This window comes from Rana temporaria, chromosome 3 (genome assembly GCF_905171775.1).
Source record: "Rana temporaria chromosome 3, aRanTem1.1, whole genome shotgun sequence".
NCBI classification, from domain to species: Eukaryota; Metazoa; Chordata; class Amphibia; order Anura; family Ranidae; genus Rana; species Rana temporaria.
The window spans coordinates 213,688,043-213,706,420 of NC_053491.1; the positions used below are offsets into that span (position 1 = coordinate 213,688,043).

An 18,378-nucleotide genomic window follows, 5' to 3' on the forward strand; every position below is an offset into this window, starting at 1 on the left:
GCCCTGCTTTCAATTAACTCATACCAGCAGGGTTAATCGACGGACACTATCTGTGGTAGGGTGCCAACTCTTAAGCTGGAAATAGACGGTTCAGCAGGAAGCAGCTGAGATTCGAACTGTGTGGGGACAGGCTGAATGTACAGAAGTTAATTGATCAATCAACTTGGGTACAACCAGCCTACCGGATTTTACATGCGAATATTGCTAGCAGCTGGTAAAGCCGCTAGCAATAATCACTGTGTTCTCCTGTTGGGGGGAGAACACAATGGCTCTGTGGAAGGGATTCCCCCCCATCAACAATGAAACCTCGTACACACGACCGGTTTTCCTGCGGGAGAGCTTTTGGCTGGGAAAACAGGCCGTGTGTATGCTTCCTCGCAGTTTTCCCGACAGTAAAACTGCTTGGAATCCCGGTGGGAAAATAGAGAACCTGCTCTCTATTTTCCCACTGGGATTCCCGGTGGTTTTAAACCCGGCAGTTTTCCTATGGGGAAACAGTGCGAGGGAGCATACACACAGCCGGAATTCCCGGCCAAAGCTCCCCCCGCAGTTATCCCAAAGGGAAACCCTCTCGTGTGTACACAGGGAAAGTTTCCGAGCAGGTTCTCGGTTTTCCCGTCGGGATTCCTGGCAGACTTTATACCGCCGGGAATCCCGGTTGTGTGTACAGGGCTTGACTGTATTGATGGGGGAATCAAGCTATTTTATTTCCTACAACCATTGGTTGCAGGAAAGAAAATTGCTCCGTCTATGGCCGGCTTTACTCAGTTCAGTTGTTCCTTCCCTGTTTCGACAGAATTTGGCTTTGCCAATAGAGTGCACTAGCACATTTTCTCATAGTCATCTCAGTAAAACCATGATGTTCAGCTGATGCAGAAGAGCTTATAAGATGTACACAGTGCAGTGAGAGAAGGGCAAACTACGTTTTCTTTTTTTTTTATGAAAAACTGCAAAAATAAAAACGAAAATAAGTATTTTTTTTAACAGAGTCTAGTTCAGAAAAATAAATAAAGAAATAAAAAACCTCCATATACACAATCCAATGCCCACAGTTGAAAGACAAAATAAACCCCATTGAAGCATGGTTCAATTTTCTCCAGGAAAGGAAAAAAAACCTTCCTAATCCCCCAGAAGGCAATCAGATATTCCTTGGATCAACAATCTCTTGTTTTATTACCTATCAATGTTAATATCCAGCTATGTTTCATGCCCCTTGATCTTTTTTAAAACAATCTACTAAGCTGGTATGAACACGTTCTTAGGGGAGTCTATTCCATATTTTCACAGCACTTACTGTGAGGAAGCCTTTCCGTGAAGGTTAAATCTCTTTTCCTCCAGACGTAAAGAGTGCTCTCCTTGTCCTCAGTATGAAAGTCACTATATGGACCATGTGTGTATTAATTGGGTGATCACACCCGTCGTCGCTTCTTAAGCGAGAATAAATTCATTTCAGCTAATCATTCTTCATAGCTGAGCTCCTCTATACAGTACCTCTAATCAGTTTGGTTGCCCTCTTCTTCACTTTTCTCAGTTCTCCAATATTTCTTCCTAGCCCAAAACTGCACTGCATATTCAAGATGAAGTCTTACTAATGAACTGAGCAGGTGTAAAATGATGTGTCTCTCTCGCTTTACCTTTTAACACAAGAAAGTCGTTTGCTCGCTTTAGAAACAGCAGCTTGGCATTGCATGCTATTAAAGTGGTAAAAAAATAATAATCCTGCAAAGCAATGTCATAATGTGCTAGTATGTATCTTCCTTCTGGGTTTGTGGCCTCCAACTACACAAGTGCCCAAGGGAGCTTCCAGCACAGGCTCTGACGGTCTGGCACTGAAAGTCGGACCTTCAGAATGCATGCGCCCATGATGTTATCGGCTGCATGCACTCTGAATATCTCCTAAACTGTGCAAGTTTAGGAGATATTCACAGTACCTACAGGTAAGCTTTACAGGCTTAACTGTAGGTACAAGTTGTGTAACCGAGGTTACAACCACTTCAAGTCTATGATCTGAAAATAGGGGATAGTTTTATTGCATTTTTATTAATATTTTTTTTTACTACTAATGGCGGCGATCAGAGATTTTTTTCGTGACTTCGACATTATGGCGGACACATTGGACAATTTTGACACATTTTTGGAACCATTGTCATTTTCACAGCGAAAAGTGCTATAAAATGCACTGGTTACTGTGAAAATGACAATTGCAGTTTAGGAGTTAACCACTAGGGGGCACTGTCGGTGTTAAGTGTGACCTCATATGTGTTTCTAACTGAGAGCGGGGCTGGACGTGTGATGTCAGTGATTGTCTTTCCCTATATCAGGGAACAGACGATCACTGACATTGCCACAATGAAGAACGGGGAAGGTGTGTTTACACACACCTCTCCCCGTTCTTCAGCTCCTGTGACCAATCGCGGGACACGGGCGCCAATCGGGTCCGCGGGTCCCGCGGGCGTGGTCACATAGCTTCGGACCAGGTAGCGAGTGCGCCGCCGGCGGCGCGCTCGCGACCCCATGGCTGGGCACTTAAAGAGTACGTAGAGGTAAGTGCTTGTGCCCAGCCGTGCCATTCTGCCGACGTATATCGGCGTGAAGGGGTCCTTAAGTGGTTAAAAAACGGATAAATACTATTCATTGACAGTTATAGACATACTTCTAATACCTAACATGTAACAGTGATGGATTGTATACAGTTGAAAGTAGCTTCTATTTTTGTTCGACAGTTACTTTCAACTGTATACAATCCATCACTGTTACATGTCAGGTACATCCGACATTATGGCGGACACATTGGACAATTTTGACACATTTTTGGGACCATTGTCATTTTCACAGCGAAAAGTGCTATAAAATGCACTGGTTACTGTGAAAATGACAATTGCAGTTTAGGAGTTAACCACTAGGGGGCACTGTCGGTGTTAAGTGTGACCTCATATGTGTTTCTAACTGTAGGAAAGCGGGGCTGGACGTTGTGCCGCTGCAGTGTGAACCGACTCTATTAATATTTTATTAATAACAGCAATTAAAAAAATGATAAATACTATTCATTGACTGTTACAGGTATTAGATGTATACCTGTAACAGTCAATGAATAGTATTTATCATTTTTTTAATTGCTGTTATTAATAAAATATTAATAGAGTCGGTTCACACTGCAGCGGCACGACTTCGGGGGCGACTCTGCAAGTCGTCCTGAGGACGACTTCAGAGGCGATTTGCAAAACGACTTCTGTATAGAAGTCAATGCAGGTCGCCCGGGCCACCCCTGAAGTCATGCAGGAACCTTTTTCTAAGTCGGAGCGACTTGCGTCCCTCCTATTAGAACGGTTCCATTGCATTGAATGGGACGCGACTCGTCAGGCGGCTGAGCCGCCTGACGTGTCGCCCCAGTGTGAACCGGCTCTTAAAATCCCATACCTTATTTCAATATTTTCTAATAATAGGGATGTTGGTGCTATAACATATTTGTCCAATGGTATGCTGATGAATGCCCACTATTCTTGACATGATGGAACCATGTTCTGCCTGACCGATTTACAATAACGTTTTCTTATATTCCTCCATGCAGGTCTGCACCTGTCCTTCATGGTTTAAGTCTCACGTTATTGCTAATCAAATGCAGGGGCAATTATTTAATATGAAAAAGAGTAGATACATTTATATAGTCTTATGCCTTGCACACACGATTGGTTCGTCTGATGAAAACGGACCGATGGACCGTTTTCATCGGACGAACCAATCGTGTGTGGGCCCTATCAGTTTTTTCCCATCGATAAAAAAAAAACAGAACCTGTTTTAAATTTTTCGTATGGTTAAAAAACCGATAGAAAAAACAATCGTCTGTGGGGAAATCCATCGGTCAAAAATCCATGCATGCTCAGAATCAAGTCGACACATGCTCGGAATGATTGAACTTAATTTTTCTCTGCACGTCGTTGTGTTTTACGTCACCGCGTTGGACACGATCGGATTTTTAACCGATGGTGTGTAGGCAAGACTGATGAAAGTCAGCTTCATCGGATATCTGATGAAAAAATCCATCGGTTCGTTTTCATCAGACAAACCGATTGTGTGTACAGGGCATTACGGATACAAATGGTCCTTTGAGGGCAACCATAATGTTAATGCGGCCCGCGATGAAATTGAGTTTGACACCCCTGACCTAGATCCTTCTCGGCCTTTGACTTCTCCAGTTGTTTCCCTCTTAGAATGTATGATACATGCATGTTTTAACCACCCAAGTACATAATTTTGCAATTATCAACAATAACCCTTTCACTTCCAAGTCTGTGCTACCCTGGGTCTGAAACTATGGATATCTTTGACAGAATGCAGAAGGAAACTGAGATATGAAAGAAAATAAGCAAAATCCTAAGGCCCCTTTCACACTGGGGCGTTTTTCGAGCGTATTTCGAGCATTATTAGAGCGGTTTTTGAGTGTTTTTCAAGCGTTATTCGAGCGTTATTCAAACAAAGCCTCATCTGCAATCCCAATGTGCTGGTAAAGCACTGCTAAGACCCTAACATTTTAGGGTGTTTTTGCAGTGCCTCAGTGTGCAAGGGTAAGGCGTTTTTACAGCGCTTTCAATTCATTTCAATGGAGAGGGGCGTTTTTACAGCGCTTTCAATTCATTTCAATGGAGAGGCGTGTTTTTCAGCGCTCAAAAGCTGCTCCAAAGATGCTGCTTGCAGGACTCAGTGTGAAAGGGTCCATTGGGATGCATTGAGAGCATTTTATGAGCGTTTTAATAGTGCTATTTTTAACGCTAAAACGCTGTAAAAACACTTCAGTGTGAAAGTGGTCTTAAAGGTATTTCTTCAACGTTTTGTAAAACCATTTTTACAATGTGACTATTTGTTTGCATTTACATGCACTTTAAGCAGCCCAATGGTCAAAGAGAATCAAGCCCTTTAAATTTGATCTAGACACAAAACTAAGGGCCAGATTCAGAGAGATCGGCGTATCTTTAGAGCGGCGTAGCGCATCTAATATGCGCTACGCTGACGTAACATAGAGAGGCTCGTACTGTATTCACAAAGCACTTGCTCCCTTTCTTGCACCGGCGTAATGTAAAATGGCCAGCGTAAGCCCGCCAAATTCAAAGTAGTAAGGCAGTGGGCACGTAGTATTATAATGAAGCGTGACCCCATGTCACGCATGGCCGAACGAACGGCTCAGAGTCACGTTGCAAATACTCCCTAAGATACGTTGGCTCAATGCTTTCGACGTGAACGTAACCTACGCCCAGCCCCATTCACGTACGACTTACGTAAACGACGTAAAATCCGACTGCAGTTCCGACGTCCATACCCTAAACGACTTAGACCAGCTTTTTGGTGGTTTAACTTTACGCCGGAAAAACGCCTTACGTAAACGACGTAGATTACAGCGACGGGCGCAAGTACGATCGTGAATCGGCGTATCTTGCTCATTTACATATTCGACAAGTAAATCAACGGAAGCGCCCCCTAGTGGCCAGCGTAAATATGCACCCAAGATACGACGGCGTAGGAGACTTACGTCGGTCGTATCTTGGCAAAATTCAGGCGTATCTCATTTAAAGAATCAGCGCATAGATACGACGGCGCTCATTTGGACTTACGACAGCGTATCAGTAGATACGTCGGCGTAAGTGTTTGTGAATCTGGGCCAAAGTGCCTATCTGCAACATTTAAACTAGACACTCTGAAAGATGAAATGCACAACCTCTGACCGTTTTATTGTGATGATGCTGCTCCATTGTCCAATCAGCAGTCTGGGGGTGTATTTGTAACTAGACTGTGTTGTTGCTGCTTTACAGGTCAGGGATCTGAATTGTCTTGCAAGTCTGCCAGCATCATAAGTTTAGCTACACACCAAGTAAAATAATTCACATACTGTATATGTATTGGAAAGTAGTTGCTTGCCTGGAGTTTAGCTTTGGTCTGCTGTCCTGCAGGAAAGTACTGAAAAAATATATATTTATTAATGAGGAAAAAGTCTTAGACTGAGGATGTATGAAACAAATGTTATAGGCTAGGTTCACACTAGCTTGCATGGTAAAACTTGTTTTACAGTGCAGGCTGGTGTAGGTGTTGGCTATATAGGGATCAGTGCAATTCATGTTTTGGCGCACTATATTTTTTTAACTTAATTTGAAGTGGTACATAGTAAAAAAAAAAAAACGTCTGTTGGGCTGCTGTGCCATCCAGTGCGCTGCAGCAAAGAGCATACATGCCTACATGTTTCCACGCTGCACCACACCAGAATTGTGGGGCAAACAGGACACATAGAAAACAATTGTTTTCTACGAGTTCTAGTTTTAGCCTGTGTTTATCCAGTGAGGAAATGCAGGTCACTGCAGATGACGTGAATAAGCCCTTAGGGCTCATTTACACTTGCTTTGGCTTCAACACACATTAACAGTTAGTGTACACTTGCTTCAAAACAAGGCTCCGGACACGCTTTGTTAAAGCTCTCTGAACGCCAGTCAAAGCTCCTGTCACTAAAAAATATGGTTAGCTTACAGTCCTGTTTACACCTTGCTTTTCCTTTGCTTCGGCTTTGCTTCAAAAATGATCCCCCATGTATCTTTAGTGGTGCTTCAAAGCGTCTTTAAAGCCTCCATGGAAGTCTATGGAAAAGCTTGCTTGAAGCCCCACCGAAACCTCATCAAAGCCCCACCAAAGCCCAATCGAAGCTCCACCAAAGCCCCACAGAAGCCTCATAGAAGCAGCAAGCAAAAGCAAGGTATAAACAGGACTGTGAGCTAACCATTTTATTTAGTGACAGGAGCTTTGACTGGTGTTTAGAGAGCTTTAACGAAGCCTGTCCGAAGCCATGTTTTGAAGCAAGTGTAAACTTCATTAGCTGATGAAGAAGGCTTGGTCATGCCTTCGAAACGCGTTCTGATTGGCCACTTTGACAGCTCCGGAACACTCCTACACAGAGTTACACAGTCGGCGTGCTCCCCAGGTCCTTCAAGGCTTCAGTTTCCTGCTGAGACACATCGCTCGTGGACTCTTTTACAGGGACACCTCTGGTGGCTCCTCTGTGATGCTGGATCTGGAAAGTACCTACCCTCACTAGCCCTATGTATGTGCACCTTATACCGTCAGCAATTTGTATTTTAATCTAATAGAATAATGCTGTCATAAGATTTTCCTGGTGCTTCTCTTCCTTTTTTGCCTTCCTTTTCCCATAGTCATTGGGTCCCCCAGCCCGTGCCTGAAGCAGTCTTGCTCCATTTTGCAGCATTTATTTCAGAGACTCAGAGTTGACAGGGGGCACCCCCTAAAACTCTATGTTCAACTTTTTTATTTCAGGACTTTGATCAATCGATTTTTTACAAAAACTTTTGTTTTTTATTTTATTTGTTATTACATTTTTAATTCTACAATATATTTTTATTGTTGCTATTGATGAACCAGCATACCTATGCATGTCCTCCCACTATTTTTCAAAATCAGGCATTTCAGCGATGAGCGTTACTCCAGTCCTTTATATGTGTGTGTGTTTTTTCTAATGTAAACTAGCCCTTAAGCCTCTTACACACGCTCGGTTTTCTCGGCAAGAACCAGCAAGAAAACTGCTGGCAGAGCTGCCCAGTAAACCGAGCATGTGTATGAGGCTTTCAGGTTTCTCGTCAATAAAACTGCCCAGAATCTAGACAAGAAAAATAGAGAACACATTCTCTATTTTCTCGTTGTGAGATTCTCGGCAGTGTTTTCTTGCCGAGAAACCAGAGAGTGTGTATATTTACCTGTCGTTGTGGAAACCCTCGCATGCTTGAAATGACTTTGACGCATGAGCGGTAGCTTCCTAGGCATAGGTAGGGTGCAGCAAGATGGCGGCGACGGCATTGAATGTGACGAGCGCATGCTCATTATACGCGATGACGTCACCGCGTTCTTGCCATTCAAAGAACGGCAGTTCTTTTAAAAGGAGTGTCTGTACACTCGGGCGGCAAGAGATTCTTGCCAAGAATCTCGTCAGGAAAAACAATGTTTTTTTTTCCTGAAGAGATTCTGGCCCGTGTGTACAGGGCTTGAGTGTTCCAACCCTGCTCTGTTTTTCTCAAGAAGTGGTGGTGATGACGATGTATGCAATGTTGCAATAAAACTTTTACAGGTGAAGTTGGAGGAAGTGAAGTAATGTAAATAGAAGTGGGTACTACAGAGAAAATATGACAAGTACATGTAAGTGTGCAACTAGCAGTGCTGGCCTCAATTGCAGAGCAGTGGAAAATATCTCGCTTACATGTGTACAAAACTTTAACAATCACTTGTTTCTTCTTGAGACGTCCTGGATTTGTGTTAAGAGCTGAATGATGTCTAAGCATGTAATGTTACAGTTATGTGAGTTTATTATTGTCTGTGGCTTTATCATCACCAAAAAAAAATTCTATCACAAAATGTTTCCAATCCTGGCTATGCACGCTATGCTCACTGTTTATTTAACACGTGTCTACTATTTTGTGTTTGTACTTGATAGCAGCATCTAACATAAAAAAGAATTTGGCAAACGTTGCTTGCGACAAACATACTGTAGATCAGACATAAAAGTAAAAAAAAAAAAAATACAAAAATACAAAAACATGTATAAGCTAAAAAAAATAAAAATAAAACAAAAAACAAAAAAAATGGTAAGCCCCATACACACCATCAGATTATCTGCAGATTTAAGAGTTTCAATTTGTATGCAATCAGGCAGGCCCTTGTACTACATGGTTTTGGTAAATCTGAAGACAAAAATCTGCAGATAATCTGATGGTGTGTATGGGGCTTTAGACTCAAATGGACTACTTTGTCTTTGTTCTGCCATTACTTTTCTAGGTTTCAAAATGTTGTTGTAAAAGTTAAATACTAGAAGTTTCAATAAAACACTCCTCCTTCAAAACCTGAACCTTGTAACTGTACCTTACCAGCCTTACTACATGTGACTTCATTGTCCCTTGTGCTGGCTAGCAGCCTAGGAACCACATAACAGAGTTTCACAGATTTTATAAGTAAATATTTTAGTAAATCCCCCTTATATGTCCATACTGTCATAAAATAGCTATTTTAGAAAATAAGAGTTGGCAAATATGCAAGAACGGATGAGGACTGGCCAGAGAGGGATCACTTTGACGCAGATGGCCAGCATACTAAGCAACAGTTTGCTATAGGAAATGGTTAACAAGTGGCAATACCTCCTTGGTTTCTCATGTGTTATATATATGTAGCCATTTGGACCTAAGCATAAATGTTTCCATTTTTATTGCATGGTGCAGATTAGGCAGAGCAAGGCATAAAGGGCAGGGATACATAAAGTTGCTATATTACTGGCTACAGGTGTAGACTTAGGCCCCTTTCACACTAAAAATAGCGGCGCTATACCGTCGGATTTGCCACGGGATTCAGCCGCTAGCGGTGCGGTATTAACCCCCGCTAGCGGCCGATAAAGGGTTAATACCGCCCGCAATGCGCCTCTGCAGAGGCGCATTGCGGGCGGTATTGCCGCGGTTTCCCATTGTTTTAAATGGGAAGGAGCGGTGAAAGATGCTGCTGGCAGGAGATTTTTTTCTCTCCCGCCAGCGCATCGCCTCAATGTAAAAGCCCGAGTGCAGTGCAGGAGTTTTTCAGGCGGTATAGAAGCACTATTTTTACCGCCTCAAAAACTCCTCAGTGTGAAAGGGGTCTTACTGTGCTGTAACCCATTTTCATTATATATTGATTCATTTTTTTGGGATTGATTTTTTTTTTTGGGATCCATCTGGTTACTTGCATAGACAACCATGTTTACCTACTGGTAATGCTGTTTATGACTCCAAGAACACCATCCCCACCTTCAAACATGGAGGTGGAAACGTTATGCTTTGAGTGTGTTTTTCTGCTAAGGGGACAGGACAACTTCACCACATCAAATGGACGATGTACTGTCAAATCTTGGGTGAAAACCTCCTTCCCTCAGCCAGGGCATTGAAAATGGGTCGTGTATATGTATTTATCGGCGTATACCGCGCACTATTTTACCCTGAAAATCAGGTCAAAATCATGGGTGCGCGATATACGCCGATACCCGCTTTCCCGCGCCAAGTTTGAATACTGCGCCGACATATACCGAGCGCAGTACACTCGTGTATAGTCGGGCAGTCTTGGCTACACTCGCGCTCACGTCCTGTACGTCCAGGACGTCAGCGCGAGCATTGCCGACTATACGCGAGTGTACTGCGCTCGGTATATGCCGGCGCAGTATTCAAACTCGGCGCGGGAAAGCGGGAAACGAGCAGGAGGACGCCGCAGAAGGACGCCGGACCCGACGAAGAGGACACCCGAAGCCGCAGACGGACGCCGGACCCGATGGACGCCGTGCAAGACACCAAACTGTAAGTACAAAAATATTTTTTTCACAGGAATTTCTGGGCAAATTTAGGGGTGCGCGCTATACGCGGGAGCGTGCTATACCCCAATAAATACGGTATATTCCATAGAAAATATGTGAAGGTTCGAGTTACCAAACGTCTGTTCCGAAACTTTAAAGGGTTACTATAGGAAAAAAAATGTTTCTTTAAAATAACAAACATGTTATACTGTTATAGAGTCTTTTGGGGTCCCTCGGCGGCTGTCTCTGGTCCTCCCCGGAAGAACTCACCGCAGTCATGCGAGAGAGCTTGCATGGTGATGAGTCCTTGTAGATTTTTGGACAAGAATATTCGCACGAAAATTCTTTGTACATTTGATCACTGAACAAATGTTGTTATAAAATTTCACTTTTAACATTTGATTTTAGAATGAATGTTAATTCTCAAATGGAAACCAAATACACCGTATGAAAGTTTGTTAATTAAAAAAAAAAAATATTCACATGTGTATACGCAGAAGCCATAAATGCAAATCTAATTAAATACTATCATAAGAAATCTGAAAACCTGGAACCACTTAAAATTCTTAGCTGCAAATATGTGACATTTCAAGTTATAAGTTCTCCTTGTCTCCTTATTATTTGTCTTCTTAGATAGAATGCCAAAAATTGGCTTTATGCTCCCACCCTTGAGCTACCAGCCAAGATGATCTGACATGGAAGGCAAGGAAGGTAAAGCATGTATGTACCCTGCCCTGAAGGCCCATTCTGTACTCCTATCAATGGCTCTCATCTGTTGAATCCTCTTTAATGGAGTCTTCTGAAACCAGGAGAAGTTGTCTCTGGACAAAATTACCTGATCTCCAACTCCCTCCGAAAATAAATATGATTGCATTTTTTTTTCTTTTAAGATAATGAGTTTAACAGGCTAATGTTTTCTGATCGTATTACTGGTATGATGCCAACACAAAGCATGGTTTTCCTCTGCAAGAAGGTGGCCAATAAATCCCATAATATATGAAATTACATTGCTATCTTTAGTACATTATTACCCCAATGCATTATCCTTCCAACAAAATATTAATTGTGGTGTCAAGAAAAATTGGATGTTCCATAGTAGCAATTATAAAATTATGGTCGGAAGAAAAGTTAGCCAGTTTTCTTTCAGAAGTTTACAATTTAAAGTCCATGCTAAAATGTTTTTAAAGGTGCACATGTGATTTCCTCTCTGAACTGCTTCATGGATCCAAATGGAAACTTTTGTAATACAATGCTCTGTTTTTTGTTTTTTTTTTTCCATGCTGTTTATTGCAGACGACAATGTGGCTTTGTAGATAACAGATTATAAAAAATGATGTTTTGTGTATTATATTGCAAATGTTTTAATCATGAGAATGCATGTGAAAGTGACTAGCGGAACCAGAAATTTATTTTAAAGGGGATCTCCCACGCAAAAACGTTTTTTTTTTTAAGGGCTACTTTTTTTTAGGGCTACGTTTTTGGTGTCCTACGAATGCTCCTCTGGCATTCTGCCTGCAATGTAGACTTTTATTTCCCTGTTTGTCCCGTTGCCATTTTAGCTGTGGGCATTAGAAGGCCACAAGCAGGCCCTTCGTCGTTGTGGTGATGTCCTGTAATGGAGATTTTTGTAACGCCCGCCCTCCTTCCTTTGTTTATGTCGCGCGTCACTTTCTGGTCCTGAAATCGCGCAATGTTTCATATCACAGCTCAGAAACTGAACACAAGGGAGCTATGAGACAAGCTCCCAGAGCACACTGTGTGGTACGGGAAGTGATGCAATGCCCGAGAAAAACCTGCAGTTCCTGGCTCTGATGCAAAAGAAGGGCGGAGAAAGTATTTGCGAATATTCGTAATACGAATATTCGTGATTGCGAATATTCGGCAACATAAAAGGATCGCCTCAGTTTAGCTACTCGGCCCAGGGTCTCTAATCATACCAGCAATGCTTTTAGACGTCGATGGAGATCACTAGGATGTGATCTGTTTTAAAAATAAATTTGAAAAAATACGAATATTCGGAATAGCGAATTTTGGCCGCGAAATTAGAGTTATTCGCGAATATTCGAATAGGCCATATTCGTAACAAATATTCGCAATGCGAATATTTGTGAGCAACACTATTAGTGACTGTTACACAAGGCCGTCTTTACTATTGATTGGGCCCTGGGCAAAAAAAAACTTGGGCCCCCCCCATGCAAATTGTCTCTCCATCCCAACATTCCAAAAAACAAAACACACGTGTAAACTTATGTATTGAATTGTATTGTAACTGTACTGTCTGCCATCATGTTGTAAAGTGCTGCGCAAACTGTTGGCGCTATATAAACCTTGTATGATACTAATAATGATGAGGGGAAGAGAGAGAGGAGTCCAGGATGATGGGTGGGGGGGAGATAGCAGAGTCCAGGATGATGGGGAGATAGGGGAGTCCAGGATGATTGGGGGGGGGAGATGGGGGAGTTCAAGATGATGGGGGGAAGGGGGGAGATAAGAGTCCAGGATGACACACAGGGATTGGGGGGGGGGCTGTACTTTTGAGGTGTTTGTATCATACAGGGCACAAAAAAAATCAGCACAAGGGGCAGTACTTGCATATCCTCCCCCCTCCCCCAAAGAAACCATCTATTTTTTACATCTGCACATCACTCTACGTATGGAATGCGGGGTCGAGGGGAAAACTTTGTATGGAATGCGGGGTTCAGGGGTGCGCTACGTATGGAATGTGAGGTTCAGGAGTGCGCTACAATGGAATGCAGGGTTCAGGGGTGCGCTGTAATGAAATGCGGGGTTCAGGGGTGCGCTACGTATGGAATGTGGGGTTCAGGGGTGCGCTACAATGGAATGCGGGGTTCAGGGGTGCGCTACAATGGAATGTGGGGTTCAGGGGTGCGCTACAATGGAATGCGGGGTTCAGGGGTGCACTACAATGGAATGCGGGGTTCAGGGGTAAACTTTGTATAGAATGCAGGGCTGAGGGCTGTTTACATCCAAGTTCTCCATCCCCCCAAGTACAAAGCTCTACCCTCAGATTTCAGTTCAGAGCTCACACTCCCTGACCCCCCCCCCCCCCAAATACTCTCCTAGCATTTAGAAAACATCACAGTCAGAGTGCAGCTACAGCAGAACAACTAAACGTACAGGATGTCCGTCCGTACAGGCTGCTTCACAAGGAGCTTCTGCCTGTGTACATTCCCCACCCCCCTCCTCCTCCCCCCTCGCTCAGACTCCTCTGCTCTCACATAGAGATGTGTAGAGCGGAGAGGGATCGGAGCAGCCGCTGACAGACAGAGGAGCACTGTCACTTGTAAATACAGAAGCAGCGCCTCTCTGTATCTACAACTGACAGTAGTGACTAGTGAGCAGAGAAATTCTGGCGGGCAGCAACGTTGGCACAATTGGCAGCTGCTTTTGGGCCCCCAAACAGTGATTGGGCCCTGGGCAGCTGCCCTATTTGCCCTGCGCTAAAGACGGCCCTGCTGTTACATGATTTGTTGCCAATGGAGACAGCGGTCCTACCTATACAGAAGTTGTGTCCGGCTGGAGGCCTTCCACTGTGTAGCTGTCTACCTATAGAAGTCTCTGAGTTTGCTAATTGTCATTGCATCTACTTATGGGTGTTCTCATCCTAACCCTCTCTCCCACAGTTCTTGTTCAAGAGACAATAAATCTATTTGTATTCAAAAAGTGTCTGGCGTCCATCACTTCAGCTTGCATTACACCCACCATTCCTTGTAACCCACTCTACACAGAAGGATGTCAGCTCTCCCTGACTCTGGAGGTCACCATTAGGCTTCTAGAGGTCTGGGTCCTTGCTACATATACATTCAATACAATATCAAAAATGTATAGAAGGGCACCCTGGTAAACATTTTAACATTACCTTATCGTGAACTATGAAAACTATCATATTAATAACGCAAGATAAGATCTTACCAAAAAATACATTCTACTTTTCTTGCAAACAGAATTATCCCAGGAGACATTATTTATTTATGCAGACAGACAAACAAAGTTACATAACACGTCTGTTGTATTCAGGTGTGGCAAAAAGAAAAAGGTTTTATTTAGTTTACATTTTACATCTTGGAAAATATCCTGCAAAGTTATTATTGGGCTGCTGAATGCGGTCAGATAAGGCTACAAAAATGCCTTCAATACATTTAACAACAAATTACCTTATTCTGTGCTTATTCTTTGCTTTAATTGTGACCTTTGGGGGAAAAAAATCATTTTGTAAGTTTAAAGGGACAGGCCAGACCTCAGCAGGGAATTCTCTTTATGCTTTTGCTCTCAATCTGAGTAATCTACCTAAATTAGTTCCAGTATGTTGACATTCCTTCCATCTGGTGTCTTTCCATGCATTGGTATTTTTATTACTCCTCTAGCAACCGCAGACAGAAGTACCTTTCCACAGTTAAGAAGTGTTTCTTTATTGAAAGTTCAGCCAATCAAAAAGCACAGGCCTGCATGTGTTTAATTTTAGGTATATAAAGCTATAATATCTGCACAGCCAATCATCCATGTAATGCTCCATTACTCTGCTAATATAACGGCCAATAAATTGCTCCTGCAGCCATAACTTTCTAGTGAGCATTTCAACAAATTGAACAGTGTATTCATGGTTATCATGTTAGGGACTGGGATGTGTGCACATTGTTTTATAGAAATAAAAGGGTAGGTGGGGGAATTTAAAGTGTTGTTGTAGTTTATTTTATACATAGTAAGACAAATGGCCTTATATGTATATATAAAATATACAAATAATTAATAATCGTGTTGTGTTTGAGGAATAGCTGCAGTACGGCAGCATTTCAAATCTTACAAAGAACTGTCTGAACGTTTCCTTAAAGAAGAAGTACAGTCAAAGCTCAATTGGCTGTACTTCTCCTGTGGATCACAGAAGTGTAGTTCCTTCTGCACCCCTGTGGCTCGTTTTCAGATCTGTTGGCTGATGTCACAGAGCCAGTCCAGGCTGGGGCAAGATAGCGATAATATGGTTGGGATCCGACACCAATCTCACAAATTCTCTACAATTGTGGCTTGTATGAGAGGGTTGCAAGAAAAATGCCACTCCTCAAGAAATGCCACATGCAGTCATGACTGAGCTTTGCCAAAATGCACCTTGACGATTCTAGGGCCACATGGAAAAGGGTGTTATGGTCAGATGAGACTAAAATGTAATTATTTGGTCTTAACACCAATTGAGATGTCAGGTGGAAATCCAATACAGGTCCTATACAAATAACACCATTCCTACAGTAAAGCATGGAGGTGGTAATATCCTGTTATGGGGGTGTTTCTCTGCAGCAGGGACAGAAGCACTTGTCAGGATAGAAGAACAATGAACTTAAACCCCATCAAAAATCTGTGAAATTATTTAACGACGGCAGTCTACAAACAGTCATCAAAGTTGCAATGTAAATACAGCTGGATAAAACAAAAACTGTGTCTGTCTTCACTTCAGGCTACAACAAAATGTGATTATTAGGGGATGATTCTTTACTAGGGACAATTTAGGCAGGATCCCATGCAGGCATAGAGAAAACATGCAAACTCCAGGCAGGTAGTGCCATAGTTGTGATTTAAAGCAGAGACCCTAGTGCTGCTAGGCAGGCAGAAGTGTTAATAACTGGGCCACTGTGGAGTTTTTATATATATATATATATATATATATATATATATATATATATATATATATATATATATATATATATATATATAAAAGAGCTGCACGATTCTGGCCAAAATGAGAATCATGATTTTTTTGCTTAGAATGAAGATCACGATTCTCACGGCGTAAAATCTTTTACATTTATACAAAAAAAAATGGGCTAACTTTACTGGCTAGTTTTTTTTTTTTTTTTATTCATTAAAGTAATTTTTTCCATAAAAATTGCATTTAAAAAGACTGCTGCGCAAATACAGTGCATAAAATATTGCAGCAACCGCCATTTTATTCTCTAGGGTCTCTACTAAAAAAATGATATAATGTTTGGGGGTTCTAAGTAGTTTTCTAGAAAAAAAAATGATTTTAACTTGAAAAGAGCTGTCAGAAAAAGGTTTGGTGTTTAAGTGGTTAAACGTTCCTAATTTACATACATAAGTTTATTCCTTTGATGTACAAATTAATGTGATACAATGTTAAGACTTAGGGCCCTTTCACACGGAGCGGATCCGTATTCATCTGCCCCGTGTGTGTCCGTCGGCTCAGCGGGGATCATCCGTAAATCCCCGCTGAGCTGTCTTTCCTCCGCTCTCCCCTATGGGGAATCGGATGAATACGGACCGTGTGTCCGTATTCATCCGATCCGTTCCGCCAGACGGAAGAAAAAAAGGGTTTTCTTCCGTCTGAAAAAGCAGATCTTTGCGGAGGCGGATGTTTGCGGACCGGGAGCACCGGGAGCACCGGGAGCACTCGGAGTTGTGTGACAGAGGCACCACTTTCACACCCACCTGTCTGTTGGACTTCTTTCCAAACTACCAAGATTTTCTGTATATTTTCCTATGGTTTCGATTACAGAAAGAAGAATGTTGAACTATATATTTACTTGACAAAATATTTTTTTTGACAGTTTGTGCAATGTTTTTCCCAGGATGGACATTCTATTCCACATTTTATACATGTATGTTATAATTAGTGTACATTTATAGTCCACCCACTGCTCCATCTGGGGCACGCTTACAGCTATAACCCCCCCCCCCTTTTTTCCTGTTAAGGGGACAGGAGCCTACCTAGTATTATTGCGCCCGGACAGATTGTGTCTAAATAGAGGCGTGGATGATCGATTGGGTTGAGTTGTATGTGATTTATGCACCTAGCTGTATTCTTGTTACATCTAACTGTTACCATACAGCAGGGGTTTATTATCAAGAATATAGTATCTGCAGTTGATACCCCATATATAGCTACCTAAGTATAGAATGTTATACACTGTGGGTTAGTGCAGTGAATAGCATATTTTGTGTATTAGTACACACTGTATTCTATCATTCTACCAGTAGCACATATTAACTGCGGACTTTCATTACTGTAGTTTCTTGAGGAGTATTGTCAGAACACACTGCATACCCAGCGTCCTATCAGGGGGTTGTGATATATACCCCTCATCTAGCTCTTCACATAGTGCTTACATAGCAGCGCCAACATCCCTATCCATATATCTAGGATGTTTGCGGACGTTAGCGGATGCATCATCCGCTAACGTCCAAAATCCCAAAATCCCATAGGGATACATTACAAGTCCGTAAACGGACTTGTAAAAAACAGTCCGTTCGTCCGCCCGTGTGAAAGGGCCCTTAACTTTCCACTGATAAAGAATGTTTTCAGAACTTGGCAGGCTGCCCAGACTTTGACTTTTGGCTGAGAGCAGACAGGAAATTCTTTGTATACCAAAGTGCAGAGAGAAAATTATTTTTATGTCAAAGATCGTGAAACCCTGTGTCAAGAATTGCAACGGGAAGAAGATCGCGATAACGATTCTTGACGATTAATCGTTCAGCTCTAATATATATATATATATATATATATATATATATATATATATATATATAGTCAGATTGTGTTTGCACAGTGAGACAATTTGACTCTATACAAGGGGCATGAAGGCTGTAGCCACATGTGTAGACCCTGGTCCAGAAAGTAAAAGCAATATATATATATATATATATATATATATATATATATATTCAAAGATCAAGACAAAACAACCAGATGAAGCTATATACCAGCAGATTGTCCCAAACTCTGGTGGCCTGTCAGCATACAGGGCACTACAATATTAAAAAGCTATAAAGTAGGGCTGTGGAAATTAACTTTTAATTCATCGATTAATCTTTAATTGTTTTAAAGATTTTGATTGATTAAAATTCTTTTGATTGGTACTCACCTCTCCGCCGGCTTCCGGGCCTTCAGGGAGTTCCGTCAGACATCCGGTAACGTCACGGACACCGGCGGGGCTTGCCGTGTCCATCTGAAGGGCTCCTTTGCTGTGCCTTCATATCTGCATGCCGGCGGGACCTTACTATCTGCCACACGC

The 18,378-nt window shown here is 42.2% G+C and overlaps 1 protein-coding gene across 1 annotated transcript in view; it reads right to left on the bottom strand.

Moving 5' to 3' along the window:
• Positions 1-18,378, bottom strand: part of NUAK1 (NUAK family kinase 1) — a 139,138-nt gene that overhangs the window by 46,337 nt on the left and 74,423 nt on the right. The window lies entirely within an intron of this gene.